Source organism: Rutidosis leptorrhynchoides, chromosome 3, assembly GCF_046630445.1.
Source record: "Rutidosis leptorrhynchoides isolate AG116_Rl617_1_P2 chromosome 3, CSIRO_AGI_Rlap_v1, whole genome shotgun sequence".
Taxonomy (NCBI): Eukaryota; Viridiplantae; Streptophyta; class Magnoliopsida; order Asterales; family Asteraceae; genus Rutidosis; species Rutidosis leptorrhynchoides.
In genome coordinates this window covers 52,423,633-52,436,308 of record NC_092335.1, presented here as the reverse complement: position 1 = coordinate 52,436,308, position 12,676 = coordinate 52,423,633, and positions in this window count along the sequence as shown.

The following is a 12,676-nucleotide window of genomic DNA, read 5'->3' as shown; positions in this document are numbered from 1 at the left end:
TTTGAATTAAATATGTACTTCGCCGGAATATTTGACTGAAATATTTCATCGGAGAGGATGATGATGAATGGAATCTTCGTTCCTATACAAGTAAGGGTGTGCATATCACGTGAAAAAATTGAGGAACCAACTGTTAATGAGGAACAAACCGATAATGAGGAACCGAACCGAGGTACTTCAGTGCGGCCCTCGGCCCACTTTTTGCCAGATTTCAATCTTCGGTGCGGATCAGACAGGATCGAACCCGAAATTAACCCCAAACATAAGTGAAGCAAACCGAAGCAAACAAATTTGTCCCGGTCCTCGGTCCGACATTCTGCTACAAATTGGGACTCGGGACAGATCCGAACCAAAATAGTTTGGTCCGGTTCTATATCATGCACACCCCTATGTACAAGTGACACAAATTATCACGATTTCAACTTCTACAAAATTGAATCCTTTTTTAGCGTCAAATTAAATAATGCGGAGTAGTCGTTTACGAACAAATATATAAATGAGATTACTTTTATTTAGAAATTTAACTTTTATGTTACATCTTGAGACAATTTATAACTTTTTAGGAATATTTCTAACAACTAGAGGTTAACGTTAGCATGCATAAAGTATTGTAAATATTAATAACCACCACTTTAAAATTGACATATATCCATTCATATACCTTGTTGCATTATAACGACAGCACAAAAAGTTATCGTTAGAAATATCTTTTTATTTTAGTATCGTAATAATATCAAGTTCCAACGTTATAAAAATTTCAAAATATATAAGCAGGAAACATAAATTGAAGTTATGGATGATTATATGGCAGTAATAGGCTAGGTTATTTTAATCATATTACATGAAACATGACACAAAATTGCAACATAAAAATAACACAAAGAGCACCATTTCGGTTTCATAATCCCAACTTAAGTACATAATTTGTTTTCTCATTTTATTTCTTCTGTGACGTTGGTGGCAACGCTGAAGTGACCCCTTTCTCTTTCAAATGCGTAGAAACATTTATCGGAGGACGTATACTCTGTTGTTCTTGTATCTTATTCGGAGAATTTACATGTCCACACTCCTATAGATAACAACACTTATGAATCGATATGCGTAAACGAAACAACAAAACAAAAAATGCAAGGACACACATAGTTACAAAAGACAGTGACAATCGATGATAATGTATCAGAATAGGATGATAATGTATCACATATGAATTGGATGATCCATATGCATATTCGTATGTATTCAACATTTGTCCAACTAGGCTCATTTGATTTCATCCGATTAGTTATCTATTCAATATTCTTTTTAAAAGAATGTCCCCAAAGGTTTAGATAGGCGAGGAAACCCTCACCCCGTGTTGTAACATCCTCGTATCGGGCCTAGTGTTAATTTACTATTTTGGCCCTTGTGTTTATTTAAGTGATTTAAATAATTAGATGTTATTGATTATTTAATGTGGGGTAGATTCGCTTTGCGATAAGGGTCACATAGATATTTAGGTTATGTGATTTGAATTTTATTTGGGCATCCAAATGTTGTACATTGTGTTTCGAATAACTGGAAAATACCCGTGTATTGTGGGGAGTGGATTTTAATCCTTTAATCTATCCATGTCTTATCTCATTTGATATATTTTCTCAAAACACACCGCTCATTCTTCCTCTTCAATCTTTAACCATAATTCACCAAAGTGTTTCTATGCTCAAATCAGTCATACCATCTTGTTCCTTGTGTTCTATTGATCATTATAAGGTAAATTAAGCAGTGATTTCATGATCAAAATCACTTGCAAATTGAGTTTTTGAGTGGTTTTGACAAAAGTGTATTTTTGGATCAAAACTTGAGACTTGATGTTGTTTTGAGTGTCAAATTAGTAGGTTTATGGCCTAAACGAGTCTGGGAACAAGATTGGTGAGATTGGGTGTGAAACCCGTAACCTTAGTTGCTGCTGCTAATGATTAACTACGATCGGTCGATGGTCGTTGACCATCGACCGAGGGTGGCTGATGATCAGCCGATGGACTAGACCATTGACCGAGGGTGTATGTCCTTCGACCAACAAATATTATTTAGACGATCGACCGATGGAGGGGGACCATCGACCGATGGTATGGTGACAGTCGGTCGAGCGTCTACGACGATCGATCGATGGTCTTTGGCAGTGAAATTTTACTAAGTGTTTATATATAGCCGTTATGTTGTCTGTTTGTATATTTGTGGGTATAACGCTATGAATGACTTGTGTTTATTGTGATGCTTCATTAAATGGACTCGGGTGTGTTCTAATGCAACGGGGTAAAGCCATCGCTTACGCCTCTCGACAATTAAAGGATCACGAAAAGAGATACCCGGCTCATGATCTTGAATTAGCGGCGGTGGTTCATGCGTTGAAAATTTGACGCCACTACTTGTATGGTGTCAAGTGTACGATTTATTCGGATCATAAGAATTTGAAACATCTTTTTAACCAACGAGATTTGAATTATCGTCAACGCAGGTGGATGGATGTGGTAAAGGACTACGATTGTGAAATACTTTATCATCCGGGTAAGGCGAATGTGGTCGCGGATGCGTTGAGTCGAAAGAGTCAACATCCGGCAATACGAGTAGGGTCGTTACGCATGATTATTACTAACGATTTTCTTGTAAAGCTTGGTGAAATTCAAATTGAAGCTTTTGTTAATAGCAAGCACGAAGAACGAATCGTGGGGCAGACGGAGTCCGATACCCTAGGCCCGCATGGTTTATTGTCCTTTCAAGGACGAGTGTGGGTGCCTAGAATGGGAGATTTCCGACGAGTGCTACTTGATGAAGCACATAAGTCCAAGTATTCCATTCACCCGGGCGCGACGAAAATGTATCTTGACTTGAAGAAAGAGTATTGGTGGCCGGGCATGAAACGTGATGTTGTAAAGTCTGTTGAACAATGTGTCACATGTTTGCAAGTTAAGGCCGAGCACCAAAAGCCGTATGGTAAGTTACAACCGTTGGAAGTCCCGAAATGGAAATGGGAGCACATTACCATGGATTTCATTACAAAGTTACCAAAGACGGCGAGAATCCAATTTGATTCGAATTGGGTGATAGTTGATCGGTTGACGAAAAGTGCTTTGTTTCTTCCCATTCGGGAAACGATATTGTCGGAGGCTTTGTCAAAGTTGTTTATCAAGGAGGTGATATCGAGACATGGGGTTCCTATATCTATTATTTCGGATCGGGATACTCGTTTCACATCTCGATTTTGAAATAAGTTTCATGAAGATATGGGTACACAATTGAGAATGAGCACGGCGTACCATCCTCAAACGGACGGTCAAACCGAACGTACGAACAAAACATTGGAGGATATGCTACGGGCGTGTATTATTGATTTCGGTGGTAGTTGGGATGAGCACTTACCATTGGTGGAGTTCTCGTACAATAATAGTTATCATACTAGTATCGGGATGCCACCTTACTAGATGCTTTATGGGCGTAGGTGTCGAACTCCGATTTGTTGGGTTGAAGTGGGTCAAAGAGAAATCGGGAGTACCGATTTGGTTTTGAAGACGAATAGCAAGATTGAGATGATTCGGACTCATTTAAAAGCGGCTCAAGATAGACAAAAGTCGTATGCCGATAAACGTAGGCGATTGATTGAGTTCCAAGAGGGTGACATGGTGATGCTTAAGGTTTCGCCATGGAAGGGTATTATTCGTTTTCGAAAACGGGGAAAGTTAGCTCCTCGGTTTATTGGGCCATTTAAAATTTTAGCTCGTGTTGGTGAAGTTGCGTATCGTTTGGAATTACCCGATGAACTTGCGGGGATCTATAATACATTTCATGTTTCCCATCTCCGTAAGTGTCTTGCGGATGATTCTTCATGGATGCCCTTAGACGAAATGGAGCTAAACAACAAGTTAGAGTATGTTGAGGAGCTGATTGCTATACTCGATGAAAAGGTGAAAAGGTTAAGAAATAAAGAGGTGAGAACTTATAAAGTTCAATGGCGTCATAGTAAAGGTTCCGAGTTTACTTGGGAGCCCGAAGAGTTTGTGTTAGTTTATCTTCCTGCTTGTCATGCGGCTTGGATTGCGAGGACGCAATCCGGTTCAAGTGGGGGAGAGTTGTAAGATCCTGTTTTTTCCAGATGTTTGGGACGTATTCCAAAAGGAGGGACGCCGTCCTGTTTTGAAGGACTGGACGCCGTCCAGTATTCTGGACGCCGTCCAGATGAACTGGCGGGTCAGGTGTCCTATTTTTAGATATTAAAAGGGGGCATCTTGGTAATTTCACACTTGGAACGAATTTAAGGCCACAAGATCAGTTAGTGGGGTGTCATAACTCCACTATCACCTACCTTCATCTTTCCACTTAAATTCTAGAGTAAGAGAGAAGAGTTCTAGAGTGAGAGAGCTCAAATCAAGGAGGAAGAAGGTTGTTTAGGGCCAAAGCGCGGGTTTTAAAGTTGTTTGTCTAGTCCCTAGCTACATTGTAATCGTTGTGGTAAGTCCTAATCTTGACTTCCTTACTTTAAATTAGTTTAAGGGTTAGGGTTTGGGTTAGTGTTGAACATAAAACCCTTTGTTTAGTGATTTGGGGGTTTTGGGTAAGTTTGGGACATGAGGACTCACAAATGACTAACCTAGGGTTTTGAAATGATAAATTGAGCTTATGAGTCTTAAATTGGCTAGTTAATTGCTAGCACACCTAGATATTATGTAAGTGAGTGTTATTTGGGTATGTGGGTGACCCCAAAGGGGTGTGTTAACCACAAAATGGGTCAAATGAGTTTTGGGTGACCTAGGTTGTTCAATGAGTATGAAAATGCGATGACCTTGCGTTAAAGTGTATTAAGACCCTAATTGGCTAGTGTTAGGGTTTTGACGAAGTTGACCTAATATTAAGGTTAAGAGTGCAAATGGGTCGAAATTGCACTATGGGTCAAAATGTCACTAGGATGGTGAGTAAGTTGGTTGACCAACTCGATTGTATAATTGATTATATGCATGATGTAATAGGTACTTCGCGTTGAAGGTTGCGAGTTTGATTAACTCACCAAAGGCGTTAAGGTAAGTGGAATAATTATATGCGTAGGTATATAATGTATTTATTTGTTGTAGTGTGAGATGTGAAGTGTCGAGGTGCTAAGACACCACGTTTCATATGACGAGTGAAGCATCGAGGTGTTAAGATGCCACTCGGGATGAAGCATCGAGGTGTTAAGATGCCACCTAGGGGTGAAGTGTCTAGGTGTTAAGACGCCACTCCGTAATATAACGGGGGTGAAGTATCGAGGTGTTAAGATGCCACCCGGGGGTTAGTGATACGAGGTGCTAAGTACACTAATGGACGTTATGAACTCCGATGGTCTTTCGCGAGCGCCATTCCCTTGTACGATTGGTTAACCATGGTTTGTATTGTAAGTGTAGCATATTATATTGTTCGAATTTATATGTTATTGTTGTGCTAGCTTGGGTATTGGAGATTTAGCCTTATACTTTGTGATGGTATGCTAACTATATTGCTAGCGTGTATGGGGTAATTGTTGTAAGTGATTCCAAGTAAGTAGGTTATATATGTATGTGTATAATTATTGCATTCACTAAGCGTTTTGCTTACCCTCTCGTTGTTTACTCTTTTTAGGTTCCGGCATGGACAATGGTAAGGGTGTTCGGTTGGATTAGTGGCCTCCCGCTTTGTTCCGATAAGGGGACGCTTTTGGGATGTTTAGCTTTTGAAGTTTGGCCAAGATGTGGGTAGTTTAACCCCAAACACCATGCTCTAGGTGTCGTTTGGAAATTAAACTCTTATGGTCAAAACTTGTATTTTTGAACGAAATTCGTAAAACGGCCAACGTGGGCCCGATGTTGTAAAACTTGGTTTTATTATGAAAACTGCTTAGTTTTATTTATACTAATGTGTTGTGAAAGTGATTTCGTTTAAAAATGTCGGGAAGCGGGTTTTTCGCTCGCGCAAGTTGGACCCCGAGGTCAGAATGTTACAGTTCATTTGGACGTCGTCCCAATTGGTTGGATGCCGTCTTGGTCTTCAGTACTGGACGCCGTCCAGATGTGCTGTCTCACAAATTTTTTTTGGGGTCGTATGTTTGGTATAACGAGATTTGGGTCGTTACAACTTAATTTAACATTTATGATTCAAAATTACCGTGAATAAGTACTAATATTAATTTTACACAAGAAAAATCAGTTTTGAAAATGAATATTTATACTTTAGATATAAATTAATTTAAACATGTTTAGCATTTTCCTTCTAATTAATATGGATTGTCTTTGGTCCCATGTTATGTACACGTCACACACAACACAACTACTCAAACAGATATCAAAGTTGTTCAGCAGGGTCGTCTGAATAATTTAAAGGTCCTAGACGATAATAAAAATAGGCTCACATATACGTTAAATTTTTTACTACGCATGATAAAAATAATACTCCAATTTATCTATTTATTTACTTACATTTTATTTAACTATTAAAAACAAAGTATTTTAAATTTAATTGACAATTTTTATTTGATTTAATTAAAATATATTGAGAAAAATATTTACATATTTAAAATTTTATGTCCTTCTAAATTTTTGGACCCTAAACGATTGCTTATCTTGCCTATGCTCGAAGACACTTATGATTGTATCATCTTGACTAATGTCACGGTCATAAATTAACACGTTCACCGCCCGTTATCTGTCACCGGTAACACCATTGCTTGACCGAGAAAATTAGTCCGCATTTTTTATTATACGTTATACGTACATTAATACGGAGTATTGAATAGTTCTTCGAAAACTCGATCGTTTCATTTGATAAATAATATAAAGTCAGTGTCCATTTGACTAATTAACATACAGTTTTAAAGTATATAGCTAACTATAATATTTATTAATCATGTTTAATCGTCACCAACTTAAGCATTTTCTGATTGTTTAAACAACAAAGTAATTAAATAGTAGTAATATGAACAATTTTAAGGTGATAGATCATAGATATATAGGAAACACACTTTAACACACATTTCCGTTTCAGAAAGATCTTAATCAGAGTCGTGAGATCTTTGTAACAAAGTTTTATCAAAGACTCTATTTTGATATTTGATATCTTTTTTTATTATTATTATTTTCAGTATAAAATGATATCAATGTTATTCCACAAATTCATTTAACCTTAATTATTGGGGGGGAAATAGCTTAACGTCAAACATATTTGTATTGCAATAAGAAATGCAGACTGTAACAAGAAAATAAAACAATAGCTTTAGATATATACTTATAAATCAAAATCAATATCAAAATCAACACGTCATGATTGTCTAGAAAATGTGAACAAATGAAATGTTCTGCTTTTCAGAGAACAACAAAATGTAAAGTTGCATTATTCGCAACAAATGATATAAGCATAAAATAAACAAGAGAGATCTAGATGAATTATAGGAAATACAAGAGGGGGCGAAAGCAACCTTATCGGAAGTGACATTATCCGCCACGGGAGGTGGTTGTAGAACATCGTCGAAAAAGTCAAAAACCGACTGTGACGGTCTCCTTTGGTGGCGGCGAGACATATTTGTTAGGAAATAAAGGTAAAATGTGAATATGTATGTGGATAAATATGTAAATAGAAAAAGAGAAAGTGTGTATATATAAACACTTTGAGTGATGAGAGAGTGTTCAACGTTCAATTACTCAACTACCAACATTTTGCAATATAAAAAAATATAAAAAAAGGTATTGATTAAATAATTATACTACCTAATTATAAACACGGCCTCTGTCACTCAAAGCGGGGGTTATTAATATTATATCATTTGAGCACATGAAATTACTTGAAAAAAATCCTTCAAATGATAAGCGAAAAAAGTCTATAAAGAAGAAGGTGGTTTAAGGTGACAAATTGAAACAATTTAGCGAGTTCGTGAAAGACATTTGATCGTGAGTTTGAAAGTGTAGTGTTCTTCTTGCTTTGGTTTGACGTAAAGATATATAGTTTCTAATTTTTTCTCAGTGTTTTGATTTGACGCTCTCTTTGTTGTCATTTTTGTCCTCCTCGTTTAAGTGTTTTTTGTTGTATATTTGATGTTTGTTAGTTTGTCTTATTTCCGTTTAGTATTTTCAGCTCATGTTTCTAAATGTTTGTGTTTATTTACGCTCAGTTGGTCTTATCAGTTGCTTGCTTTGTACATGGAGGCTGGAGCTTCGTTATTCTAATTAAGTTTTTTCTTTGTTATAATATTTTTAGTTTCTCATGGAAAAAAGTGAGCTTTTAGGGAGATGTGAGGGGTCTTGCTCCCCTATAATTTAAGCAAGTTATAGAATTTAGATCTCCTTGAGTTACCAACGATTGGACTTTAAGTTATTAAAATTGAAGTTTTCTATGAAAATAGATATTATTAAAATGGTGATTATTCACAAAATTGTATTATTAACAATTTATTATACAAGAGTTCGCATGTTTAAACATTACTAGAAATATATCTTGAGGTGCCAGTGAAACTAGTCAGATACGATAATGAAATAATATGTTATACCGCATGCATCTAGTTAAAAATGCGTACTTTTCTTTTCTTTAATAGTAAAAGAACTTATTAATTTACTTGTTATACTTTAACTTTATATGATTTCTAAATCTCGTTCAACAACCATTACCACCACCACTTTTTACGAGCATTGGAAATTGTAGAAAATAAAATTTGATTAGACGACTCCCTATAGTTCATTATCCGCTCATTACCCGTTCATTATCCGTCATTACTCGTAACTAACCATATGCACGAGCTAGTTATCCGTTTTAGTTACCCGCATCCACCATCAATTTAATGGAAGTTTTAAGTTTAGTTATATGAATTGTGGGTCCAGTGGCTTTTTATTGTTGGACTTGATGCTTTATTGCTTGTACGTTGTATATTAAGAGGAGTATTGTTTTAGCCATTATAGGGAGTGTTTAATTATGAGTTAGTTATAGCATATTGGTGTTGATGTGGCACTGATGTAAAAGGTTAAGATGATGAATAGTTTAGTTATGATAAGGAGTGGTATAGTAAAGTATTTTGAATATTATCTTTAATCTTTAAATATGGATCCGGGAATCTGAAAATATATAATTTTCTAATCTAATGGATATGGATGGATCGGGGAACCCGAAGCAGTCAACCAGTTGACTTTTGTAATTAAATAAAATTTGACCTTACGATGCGCTTGGTAGAGGTTATCTCCTCAATGCATTGGGACTCCTTTTGATTTACTTAAATATTAAATAATGCTTCTCTGATTCCTATTATTTAGGATTTAATTTAATTCATCAATCCAATCTATTTTTATATATTAACTTAAATAATAAATAACTAGTGAAATGACCCGTGGAATCACGGGTTTATTTAAACGAAACAGTTTAATGGTATGTTTTAAGTATTAAGTGAACGTAAATGTTAAAGTTATTTAGTTTAATGACCAGTGGAACCACAGAGTCCGACTAAGAAACTCGTCAGCTGAACATTTCATCAAACACCTAAAATGGATATTAAACAATTAACATCCAATCATAAGAGATAATATCGATTGTCATTTTACTTTAAAAGTGTAAATTAAAATATAAATTTACAATTGATTTCCTTCTGCCTAGCTTTTATACATTCTCGTACTCAATTCAAAAAAATTATTATTTAAAATAATTTAAAATTATATAATTTTAATAATTAAAATAATTATTAATAAGATTTAATAATAAAAATTAATTAATAAGATTTAATTTCAATTCAAAATTATTTAGATTAATGACATCACCCACCATGCTTAGATTTTTTTCTTTTTCTTTTTGATTTTTTCTTAACAAATGAATTAGTATAATAATGACATTATCATTATAGGATTTTAATATTAACTATAGATAGATAGATAAATATATAAGATATTATTAATATTAACTAGAAGATTTTTCTAACAATAATCTTTTATATTGTAGTTAACACACTAGATATATAGTATTGTATATAGCGATGATTAACTATTTTTGAAGTGAGCATTATTTGAATGTACAACACTTTTAGATGTTTTAACGACAACTCTAATGAATAATAAATTATAAGAAAGTTAAACTTAGATCTGTTAACTAGCCGTTGTCTCACAGTGAAAGTAACATCAAAATGATTATGTGTCAATTGCTTAAGAATCAAATACATTGTTTAAGTAAATCTACAGTGTTTTAATTACCACTAACAATGATGGTGGTGGTGGTGGTGGTGGTGGTGGTGATATAAAGAACCATCAAGAGGGAATAAAAAATAGCGAAATTTTTTATTAATAAATATTACAGTATCTAAATATCTAAATACTTAGTATAAAAACTTGATATACACCAAAAAATCACTTACTTCATGCTCTAAAAAGGTGAAAAAGGTCCTCTAAAAAGGTGACTAGTTTCCTTAATTCATATAACTCGTGTCTCGATATGCGGCCTTCACTTGGTCAATGAATTCCATGATTGCTTGGATCTGCTACCAGGGGCGAAAGTGTGTACGGCAGGGGCGTCCGCCCCCAGTGGATTTTTTTTCAGTGTAAAAATTTTGGGTTTTTCGACTTTGCCTCCGGTGGTTTTTTTTTGCCCCCAAACCTACATATTTTGCCCCAAAACCTTCAAATTTTGCCCAAAATCTCCAACTTTTGCCCCAAAATCTTCAAATTTTTCCCCAAAATCTTCAACTTTTGTCCCAAAATCTTCAAATTTTGCCCAAAAATCTCCAACTTTTGCCCCAAAATCTTCAAATTTTGTCCAAAAAAATTGTTACGGTTTAATTTTTTTTTTCCCCGGTGAAAAAAATCCTAGTTTCACCTTTTTCTGCTACTTTAAATCGGTCAAACGCAATTGTTGGTCTTGGTGCTATATGTTGATGGGGTACTTGTCTACTTAATCAGACAAACATGTAATATTACACATTGGCAAAAACATAAGATAAAATCTTAAAAAAAAAAAAAAAAAAAAAAAAAAAAAAACATTACTAGAGTGGTGGGTTGGTTTTGTCATGGTGTAGACTGTAGATTACTCAACTGTACTAGATCTACATGTCTTGTGTTTTTATGGTTCTTAGTTATCTTACCCAGTATATTAATTTCATGTTCATTGTGTATGTTCAATGAACCTATGTCCCAATAAATAAAAGAAGCATAGTACAGTAATTGACCAATTGTCATGTAGTTGCATGGTGTTTTGTTTGTCTTTTCACTTTTACAAATAAGGTTTCAAACTAGAGTATCAGGATATGGATATTTACTAAGAGTATATGAAAACACCCATAGTTATTAGGTAGTACAATGACAAAATTATGTACTTTATGCACTACACAAAGATAGCATGATTTGTGTTTGGCATGTTAATTTTTTATGAACGGTGAAGATTTTATTGATAAACTAGCAAGGAGCTAAAAAACTACAAACGGCTAATAAGCCATAAATTTCAATTATAAACTTATTTGCTTATGTTATTTAGCCAATTAAAAGATCATATCACCCAATATGTTCTTGTTATTCAGTGTTATTGTGTTACTGTGACTGAATTTGTGCAGGATTCAACTACTTGGAGGATATTCTAATTGTTTGAAGAAATTCGAAGCGTTTTGGAAGATCAGTGAATATGTTATCTAAATTTGGTGTTCGGTTCTTGGTTATTGTTACTGTATTTGTGTAAATTCGGTGATTATTGTAGATTCGGCGAGTACTGTTTTACCTTGATTTATGTACTTTGTAGATTCGGGGAACCATCACCGAATCTATGTTCGAATTTTGAGCACCGAATCTTGTTAATCTCACCGGGTATTGACATCACTGAATCCCGAACATCACAGGATTTGATATCAATGAATCTTGTAACTTGACATATTTTTGACTTCACCGAATCTTGTGACATTTTGGGGTTTCTGACTTCACCGAATTTTTAAAGACGGATGTTACTGTTACAAGTGCTACATCACAGGATTCCTGAAACCGAATTTCTGACGCCGAATCTCCAATTTACCGGATCTTAATGACAATGTCAAATAAAGAAGCACTTATATTAGGTTCGGACACAAAGCCACATGTTTTATTCGAAGGCCAATTTCACCAATGGGAACAGCAATTTGCATAGTTAGTTAAAAATAAAGGTAGAAAGGCTCAATATATTTGGGGTTCACTCAAGGAAGGTCAATTTGAACAATACGTGCTTAATTAGTTTTAGGTTTCGACTTAGGTGTTAAGAAATTCATCGGATCTTGGTCACCAAATCTGGATCACCGGATGTGGACTACCGAATCGATGGTCACTAGATCTTAGACACCAAATATGAAATCACTGAAACTATGACTTAATTTTATTTAAAGTTTTGGGATCGCCGAATCTGTATTCACTAATCCTGTCTTTAAAGGTCACCGAATGTTGACCATCAAATATTGACTTCTCAAAATATTTTTCTCGCAGGATCTTTGGTCACCGAACCCTTAGTCACCAAAAATGAGTTCACCAAATCTTAGGACCACCGAATACATTAGTCACCGAACTCCTGATACTCACAAGTTTTTATACTTCACCGAATCTACTTAGTGTTTATTTCTCAACACTTTAAAAAAATTCAAGTTTTTAGAAAATGAATAATTGAAAATATTTTATGAAGTGTTTATCAATAAAAGTAGATAAATGACACTACTTCGGTAGATTTATCACAT